Here is a 10,227-nt window from a genome sequence, read left to right on the forward strand (position 1 = left end):
ACCAGGGAACTCCGAAATTACATCACAATTTTTTTTCTTTTTAAAGCCACACATGCATCTTATGGGAGTTTCCAGGGTAGGGGTCAAACGGGAGCTGAAGCTGCTGGCCTACATCACAGTGGCAGCAAGGCCGGACCCGAGCCATGTCTGCAAACTACACCACAGCTCACGGCAATGCTGGATACTTAATCCACCGAGCAAGGCCAGGGATCGAACCTGCGTCCTCATAGATATTAGTCGGGTTCGTTAACCTTCAACCCCACCCCCACCCGTCTCCCTTTTTTTCCTTTTTTTTTCTTTTCTTTTTTTTTTTTTTTTGTCTTTTTGTCTTTTTCTAGAGCCGCTCCCAAGGCACTGAGCTACAGCAGGAACTCCCTACATTGCAATTTTTAAGGGAAAATTTCTAGAAAGAGCAATATTTAAGGGAAAATTTCATTAGGTGACATGACTAAAAGAGACAAAATTTAATTAAGCAATTTGGAAAGTTTTAAACACTTCTAAAACTCAGATGCATTGGTCTTTTGGGGGGTCAGAGGGTGAGCAGTTAATCCTTTTGACTTTGCCAATGCGTTTGTGAAAAGATTTGCTGGATTTGGTATTGTTACATGTGTGTGCATTGCTTCTCAAAACTTCTTAAGTAGAGGAATATTGCCTGCAGGTGTCCAGCTGAGGAAAGCCAGCACACACTTTCTTTTCACATTCAAATGCATCAGCTCCTTACTGAGGTGCCTTAAATCTGGCATTTAGAAATGAAACAAATGACGGCCTCCAGAAGTGACACCAAACAAAGGCTTCAGCAGTGTATCACCACAAAGATTTACGACTGTCCGTGCCGGTCGGATTTCCTAAATCCTGACTGCAGTTTCTGGAGAAAACGGAGCAAATTCTGCATCAACCATTTTATTACAAACACAACACAACACATTTTCTATTATAGCACAATCATTTTTATTTCATGAATGTCTCAGTCAAGGTCATAAGACCACCTCCCTGCATCTCACCAGGGCGGTCCACCGAGGGTCAGGTTTGTGGACGTTCACACTTTGAGCGGAACTCAGGCTGAATCGAAAGTGTGCGTCGGCTTTTTTCGGGGAGGCGGTGTGTGTCTGCAGAGTTCCTAAGAGACCAGGAACTGGGGCATGTTCCCTAAACTGAGCATATTCCTTGTCTGAGAAGGGGCATTACCGTCGTCGTCTCATTCATGGCGATGCTCGCGGGCAAGAACTGGAGAGCAGAGAAGACGATGGGCCGTCAAGCACCTGCGGATGACACCTCCAGCTTCCGCGCGTCAGCACGAAACTGTCCTTTTTTTTTTTTTTTTTTTGGTCTTTTTGCTATTTCTTGGGCTGCTCCCGCCCAAGAAAATGGAGGTTCCCAGGCTAGGGGTCCAATCGGAGCTGTAGCCACCAGCCTACGCCACAGCCACACCAATGTGGGATCCCAGCGGCGTCTGCGACCTACACCACAGCTCAGGCAACGCCGGATCCTTAACCCACTGAGCAAGGCCAGGGATCGAACCCACAACCTCATGGTTCCTAATCGGATTCGTTAACCACTGCGCCACGACGGGAACTCCCATGAAACTGTCCTTGGGCCTTAAAGTACCTCCTCCGACACAGCTCTTCTGCCGCTCTCCTTGCACTAAATAGCCGCCCAGATAATTGCACCGATGAAAGAGGTGTGCTGACACTTGACTTCCTCTCTGTCTGGTAAAGTCGCATTAGGTGAACCTGGCTGTTACGTGAGCAGCAAATACCCTGCACGCTGCAACAAATGCCTTCCTCTGTATATGCTGCGGAGAAGAAAGAACTGTGAATATGGATTGTAAATGAGCTTAAGATAAATGTAGGAATATTGCAGTATCTTGAGAAAATACTACGTAAATGAAATTCGGATGGCTCATACGACGGGTTTCAAAGTGTGGACCATTTTTCATGACTACGAAAAACTACTGTCAGCCCATCGAACCCTCCCATTGGTTTGAATAGCAGGTATGTAAAAGCTGTAATACTAAATAATTAGAAGAATAATGAAGGATTGTACAAAATCTCTTTGCTTTATCCTTGGTAGATACTAGGATTTTTTATCTGGACTTACTTATCAACCAAGAATCTGTCGGGCATATGACGCTCGTGTGTGCACGCATGAGACACACACACACAGAGTGATTCTTGAAGCTCAAACAATAAAATACTTACACTTTCTACCAAATCATGAAAAGAAGCAATATATCTTCCTTTTAAAACAAAATGGTAGAGTTCCCACTGTGGCTTAGCGGAAACGAACCCGAGTAGTATCCATGAGGTTGCGGGTTCGATCCCCAGCCTCACTCAGTGGCTTAAGGATCTGGCGTTGCCGGAAGCTGTGGTGTAGGGCGCAGACACAGCTCAGATCCTGCGTTGCTGTGGCTCTGGCATAGGCCAGCAGCTTCAACTCCAATTAGACCCCTAGCCTGGGAACCTCTATATGCTGCTGGTGTGGCCCTAAAAAGACTAAATAAATAAATAAATAAAACAAAATTATATCCAGTAAATAGAAGTGCACCTAAATTTTGAACTAGCCTAAGTCTCAAGCTTCCAAAGGGTTCTTTAAACAAGTCTAGGAGTTCCCGGCGTGGCGCAGTGGTTAACGAATCCGACTAGGAACCATGGGGTTGCAGGTTCCATCCCTGCCCTTGCTCAGTAGGTTAAGGATCAGGCGTTGCCGTGAGCTGTGGTGTAGGTCGAAGACGAGGCTCGGATCCTGAGTTGCTGTGGCTGTGGTGTAGGCCGGTGGCTACAGCTCCGATTAAACCCCTAGCCTGGGAACCTCCATATGCCGCGGGAGTGGCCCAAGAAATAGCAAAAAGACAAAAAAAAAAAAAAAGTCTAAACCCAAGGTGATTACTCCCATTCCTGATAGAGGCATAGCAGCATCAAAACAATAGTACTTTTCATGAAACGTTCACAAGTATACTGCTATATATGCCAATCTTAGAACCTCAGCGTACACTTTACACAGAAAAGTGACACCGGGAAAGCTCCAAGCCAGGACCAGGACGAAACACTGCAGTAGGAAAGAAACTGATGGGCACAAGCTGTGTGGTGACAAACACACGATCCACAAGAGGGGTCATGGTTCCTTGTTTGCCAGCGCGAGGGCTTTGAAAGCCTGAAGACCAGTCTGCAGTCCCGGGAGCAGCAGGATCCCTGTGTGCGTTTTGTGCTCATGTTGGGAGGCAGAGACCTAGCAGGACACCAGGAGCCCGGGTGCCTGCGGGCTGAAACCACGTCTTCCTCCGGGACAACGTGGTCCTAATGAATTTGACCCAGGAACCATCACGTCTAGTATCTGTAAGTACTTTCTGCATAGGTCACAAATTAGCCCCTCTGTCACATACAGTTACACCTGCCCCAACTAGACAAAGGTGCGTGGCGCCTTATAAAATTAGGATTCTCCGTTCCCTTTCACACACAACGTGGCCAACAGCCAAAAGGCCCCCAGAAACGCTCAGACCCTGAGCGGCTGCCCTGGACAGCATCTCCTCCTGCTCCGAGCAGCGGCCTGGCTAAATGTACTTGATGCGCAGCTCAGAGAGGGCCCTTTCCAGCGGTTCTGAGGGCACAGGGAAGAAGATCAAAGTAGGTTTAAGAGTGCTATTCGGAGCTGTAGAAGGATTAAAATGAGTTCAGAAGTTTAAATTAAGCCCCCAGTCCTGCTTTAATAGCAGGTCACCCGACAGATCCCTCCATCTGCGCCCGGAACGTGGGCGGCTTGGACCTCAGGGGCGGGGGCTGGGCAGTGAGGGGAGGGGGGCAGATGGGGAAGGGAGGGAGGAGAAGGGAGGGAGGGGGAAGGGGGTGTCTGTGCTGCAGGCAGAGGGACCTGCTGTCTGGGGGAGCCTCACTGATGGAGGGAAAGGGGAGGGACGACAGACGAAGATCTGAGGAAGCTTCCCCGCCTCCTCGTCTCCCCGGATTCTGGCCTGCAGACCCCCAGGACCCCTCACGAGGGTCCCTGACCAGCTGTGGGACCCCCTGGAGCCCCACATGCTAAGCACAGACCTCCCGTCGCGCCACCACCAAGCTTTCTTTTTACCCTGTCCTGGCCTTAGTTTCAAGTCGGCTCCTGCAAGAGAAACCAAAAGCTTTTGGTCTGCACCACCTTCTGGAAAACAAAAGGAAGCCTCCTAACTACCAGCCTGTGAACTGTGAGAATCAAAATAAGCAAAGCTTTCTTTACCCAAATTACAAAGGCTTTCACAACTTCAATGCAGCAGCAAAGGAAAAACTCATCAAACACCATGGTAATACGGTCTCACACCAAAAAATGACGATTCCAGCAACCAAATCCAAGACCGAATGTTGTGATCTAATTGATAAAGAATTCAAAAGAGCTGCTATGGCAAAATTCAGTGAGCTACAGGAAAACTCATAAAGGTAATACAGTGATCTCAGGAATAAAATCAGTGAAGAGAAGGAGCACTTTACCAGAGAGACTGAATCTCTAAAAAGAACCAAACAAATTCTGGAGCTGAAAACCTCAATAAATGAGATGAAGACGTTCGAGCATCTGGGGACATGGGGTCAGATGGAAGAGAGCGAGTGAGCTGGGAGACAGAATCGAGAGATGGTTCGGGTGAGGAGGTGGAATGAGATTTTTAAAAGTGAAAAACCCTAAGAGAACGACTCCATTAGAAAAGTCAGCATAAAAATAACGGGTATTCCAGCAGAGGAAGAGAGTCCTCAGGGAGTAGAGGGTGTGTTTAAGAAAGAATAGCAGGACTTCCCCACCCTGAGCAAGGAACAGAGCAGGCAGGCCATGAAGCCTAAACCAACTATAATGAAAAAGTAAAAATCATTAAAAAAAAAAGTCCACGAAGCCAATAGAAGACATTTTATCTCAATACAAAATGCCTTCTCCAAGACACATTATATTGAAAGTATAAAAACTCAGCAGAAGTAATTTTAGGAGTTCCTGCTGGGGCTCAGCCAGTTAAGAACCCGACTAGGATCCATGAGGATAAGAGTTCGATCCCTGGCTTAGTGGGTTAAGGATCCAGCATTGCTGCAAGCTGTGGTGCAGGTCGCAGATGCAGCTCGGATCTGGTGTGGCTGTGGCTATGGTGTAAGGCCAGGAACTTCCATATGCCACGGGTGTGGCCATAAAAGGAAAAAGAAAAAAGAAAAAAATTTTAAAGACAGCCAGGAGGGGGGGAAAAAAAGCCCCCATTAACCATCAGTAGATTTCCAACAGAGACTCTACGGGCCAGGAGAGAGCAGAGTGACATATTAAAGTATTAAAAGATAAAAATTGTCAGCCACGTCTGTCCGCAAAGCTGTCCTTCAGATGTGAAGACGGAATAAAGACTTTCCCATCAAACAAAAGTGTGAGCTCACCACTGCTATACCTGCCAACAAGACGTGTTGAAAGAAGTTCTTCAACCTGAAACAAAAACTACACAAAACTCTGATCAAGGTGGTAAATAGACAGTCAGAATTAGAAAACTGTAACTCTTTTGCTTAACTGCAGCACGAAAGTGAAAGAAAAAGAGCATTAAAATATTGGCAATCCTGCTATGATGCAGCAGGTTAAGGACCTGGCATTGCTGCAGCTATGGCTCTCACCCTACCAATAATAACAGTCAAATTACAACTATAAGAATTCTAATAAAAGTCATTAACAAAAATGAGAACCACAATGAAAATTTATCAGCAGCAGTGTGTTATCAAAGGCAGCTAATTATCAATATCTTTAAAATTCTGAGGGAAAACTTTTGTTATTCAGAACCTAGTTTTTTATAGGCAGCTAAACTATCAATTTAGCATGAGATTAGATGAAAGATATTTTGACCTCTTGGCGTTTTATCTAGGAAGTTATTTAGTGATCTACTATGGTAAAATAAGAGAACAATGCAAGGAAGAGATTCAGAGGAAGAAAGATCCCCCAGTGACACAGTGCATTAGGTCAAGAAAATAATTAATCTTAACTGTAATGACAGGATGGAGGGCTTTAGAGGGAAATAAAAGGGGTGAAGAAAAGGGAAAATGCCATACATGTGACATTCCTTGAGAGATGATGAAAAAACTGGCACCGTTACAGAAAACAGAAATAGAAACAACACAAAATACATAAAACTCGTCAAAAAGGAATGTAATGATGGCACATTACTTGGCTGGGAAATTAGCAATATTTACTTTGTCATAGTAATATAAACGCCATCCATTAATTTTTAAGTTAGAATCTACCAGTACACAAAGCAAAAAATGACCAGGAGGACATGGTATCAAGCCTGAAAATGTAAAATTAAAAGCTGAGATGACAAGCGCTGAGAGGTGATGGAGAGAGGCCAGCTAAGGAGAAAAGCAAAGTCCACCTCAGGGGGGCAGTTTAAAAGAGACCTTCTAAAGCTGTGAGGACGAGAAAGAGAGGTGGAAATACATTATTTAAAGAGGCAAAAGTAGTTAGAGCAATTACACCTAGTGGTTTGGCTGCATTAGGAAGATGCAGAAGGAAAGCGGCAGGTGTGTAAGTGAGCTAAAGGGTCACTGTCACATCAGGATATCGAGAGCATACAGATGGGCAGTCCCTCTGCACAGTGGGCTGGGAATCCCGTGTGGTTGCTGCTGCGGCACGGGTTCCATCCCTGGCCAGGGAACTTCCGTTTACTGTGGGCGCAGCCAAACAAAAGAAAACAAAACAAAAAAGAAACAAAGAAATGGAGTATTTAAGTGAATCTAGAAATGATTCTTATGATTTGCGATTAAGATAATTATCAGAAGAAACAGCTGAAAAAAGAATATCCTTCCTGAGAGAAGCCTCACAAGTTGAAGGGACAGAGAGGTTGATGTCATTATCTATAAGCCTCTGTAAGAGTTGACTTTAAAATCCTGCCCCAATCAGTCTGAGAAAATGGACATGCACAAAAGCTTATGCTACAGAACACCCAGGTCTGAATTTTAGGCCATAGACCAGATTGCAATACATTCACATTCTCTCCTCTAATCCCAAGTCTGTTCCAAGCCCCATCCTGCAGGTCGTCAGGGACTCAGCCTCACCTGTGTGCACAGACTCTCCTCCTCTGGTCCATGGACCCCACTGGCCATCAGGAAGTTCATCATCTAAGCCCTCGGTCCTCTAGAGACAGGACACAGTGACCCTCTGCACGGCTCCCTCATGCAGGGCAAGCTTTGTTTTTTAAAAAGTGAAATAGAATACATTTAATAGAAAATGTGGAGTTCCCATCATGGCTCAGCAGAAACGAATCCGACCAGTATCCCTGAGGACTCAGGTTTGATCTCTGGCCTTGCTCAGTGGATTAAGGATCTGGCGTTGCCGTGAGCTTTGGTGTAGTTCGCAGCTGTGGCTGGGATCCTGCATTGCTCTAGCTGTGGCTACAGCTCCAATTCGATCCCTACCTAGCCTGGGAACCTCCACGTGCTGTGGGTACGACCCTAAAAAGACAAAAAAAGAAAAAATATAATAATGCCAGCATGTAGCATTATCTAAAATTTTCACTTCCAGAGTATGCACACAGACTCCTGTGTATTTTTTCTTGACTCTAAACATCACCTGCTCGTTGATATCTTTTTCTGAGTATCTGGGCTTACTGTTCTAAGACAAATCTAGTTTTGCAACTGCTCATCCCCAGTACGGCTGAATCTAGTTCAGGTCACATCAGCTTGAACAGAACCTGGACAGACATGCACATAGATGGGAAGAAGGGCCCGAGCCTCCTCACTCTCCTAACGGTGCTGAAAGGAATCGGGATAATCCAGGTCGGGTAAAGGCAGCACTTGAGCAGAAGACCAGAAAAATATTTCGCAAGTGACAGGTTTTCATACTTACTACTTTTTCTTTTCTAATTGGAGTCGATTTACAGTGTTGTGTCAACCTCTGCTGTACAGCATAGTGACCCAGTCATACACGTATGATCATTCTTTTTCTCATATCATCTTCCAGCATGTTCCCTCCCAAGAGACTGGATAGCTCCCTGTGCTGTACAGTAGGACCTCATTGCTTTTTCCGTTCAAAATGTAATAGTTCTCATCTACTAACCCCAAACTCCCCATCCATCCCACTTCCTCCCCCTACCCCGTGGCAACAAGTCTGTTCTCTATGCCTGTGAGTCTGTAGTATTCCACTGTGTCTAGGTACCACATCTTAATCCACTCATCTGTCAATGAACATTTAGGTTGTTTCCATGTCTTAGCTCTTGTGAATGGTTCTGCTGTGAACATACGGGTACATGTATCTTTTTCAATGAAAGTTTTGTCCAGATATACGCCCAGGAGTGGGATTGCTGGACCATATATAGTAGTTCTGTATTTAGTTTTCTAATCAACCTTCCAAGTTCACGCTAATGAAGTGACTCCTGGAGGCCCTTAAATAGCTTCAGGACTGGGGAGGGGATAGTTCAATGGTACCTCTGGGGCTGAACAGGAGCTGGAGCCCGAGTTCCCTGGTCCATGATTTGACCAATCATGGCTACGTAATTCCTCCATGAAACCCGTTAGTGGTGGGGCTCTGGGCTTCCTGGGGTGACCATGTCCCAGAGGGGGCAGAAGCCCCCCCACCCCTTGCCCTACACGCCCCCTTGGATCTCTTCTAACACAGCTGGAATCGCAGGCGGATGACTGGCCTGGGTTGGTTCATTCTAGTGAATTATGGAATCTGAGGGGGATGCAGAAACCCCCCAATTTGTGGCCAACTCTCTGAAGCAGGGGATGTGGGGGACCACATGCAGAGTCTGAAGTGTCTAACCCCTGGGATCTGAGGTCAAGTGCTGGCCACTGAGCCAGTCAGAGGGCAGAAAACCAGGGTGGACCAAGGCTTGGTGTGAGAAGGAATCCGAGACAGACCGGTAAGCACTGAAGGGCAGCATCGGTGGTGGGGACCGTTCTGGATGATCAGAGTCTCTCTGAACAGCCCAGGGCACAGGAAAGCAGCACTGGAGACCGTGAGAAATCACCTCTGGTGTCTTCAGGGACTAAACAAGTGATTTGGGCACAATTTTTAAACGTCTTGAGGGAACTATTTTGCAGCTACTGAAGTGGCCAGTCATGCATTTTCTACTGCCTGCCATGGGTCAGCTGGACTGGGAAGTGGTCAGGATACAGCGCTACCAGTAGGACTCGGCCCCTCTCTCCAGCCAGCTGGACGTTACAGAGTCGCTTCCTAAGAAGGCATAGCAGTTATCTTCCCGTTACCACCGACACCAGCAGGACCCTGCAGACCCTCCTCAGGTACAGAAGCCCCTCTGTCCTGTTTCTCGTTGGTGGAGAAAGCCTTCAGTCTCCTGGGCCTTCCAAGCTGCACAGACCTGACTCGAGCTGTTGTCGATCAGAGGAGTGAGGGACGCAGTGGTGGCCCAAAGACGAGGTCAGCCAGGTTGGTTGGTGGGCAAGGAGTTTCTTTCTCTGCCTTCTGTTCTTTTGCAAGGCCTCAGAGACACATCACACAGCTACCCTGGCTGGTCTGAGTCATTTTCTCCTCGCAGGCAGGCCCCCTCTAAGGTCAGCCGGTCCTAAGCCCCTCAACAGGTGGTCCCTTGGAGCATCATGTGCAGCCTTTAGAGCAGGGAAAGAACCTTGTAAATTCTACTGATGCTGCAACCAATAGTCACATCTGCAAAGACCTAAACTGTTACTGCCACACAAACACAAGAGGAAACCCTAAATCATCAACGGAGGGGAAAATACTTCTGTACATTGGCCAGTGGGAGGGAGGGGTAACACCCAGTGAGTTCAAAGCCCAGACCTGCTACCATCCTGAGTGTGCAGCTCAGGACCAGCACACAGGTGCACGTGCTCATGCACACACGTTTTTGTTGGTATGCACATCTGGTGCCAGAAAACTCATATACACCCTCACCCAAAATATTCGTTTTCTAAGTACTAGCTTACTAGGACCAAAACGGTTGAGGATTTGCTTTGTGCAATCTACTAGGCCAGCGTTTTAAATTACCCTGCGCTACGTTGTACTTACAAACCAGCAATTCGGTTTCATTCACTTAAGAGTGGCCTGCCATGTGCAGACACTGCCCTGGACAGTTGGGATGCAGGCACAAACCAGACAGAAACTCCTGCCTTTGCTGGTGTGGGGCTAATGATAAGTAAAATACCACTTTGAAAAGTACAGCAATACCCAATCTCCATGTTGTGTAACAGGAACAAGAGAGCAGATCTGTGGTTAGTTAGTAGCGGGGGTTTGGATCAGGTGGTCACGAGGGAGGGATAACCTTTCAGT

General features: G+C 46.7%; 1 long non-coding RNA gene across 1 annotated transcript; it reads right to left on the reverse strand.

Moving 5' to 3' along the window:
- Positions 1 to 924: 924 nt before the first annotated feature.
- On the reverse strand, positions 925 to 5,407 carry LOC146400266 (uncharacterized). Its single transcript, XR_014816909.1, has 2 exons — positions 1,606 to 5,407; positions 925 to 1,224 (listed from the first exon to the last, which is right to left on the reverse strand). It is a non-coding gene; the product is annotated as an uncharacterized LOC146400266 (long non-coding RNA).
- Between the last annotated feature and the right edge of the window lie 4,820 nt (positions 5,408 to 10,227).

Source organism: Sus scrofa, chromosome 9 (assembly GCF_054392235.1).
Source record: "Sus scrofa isolate SSC_HxYL_T2T_F1_AM1 chromosome 9, Sscrofa_HxYL_maternal_Yorkshire_Landrace_v2.0, whole genome shotgun sequence".
NCBI classification, from domain to species: domain Eukaryota; kingdom Metazoa; phylum Chordata; class Mammalia; order Artiodactyla; family Suidae; genus Sus; species Sus scrofa.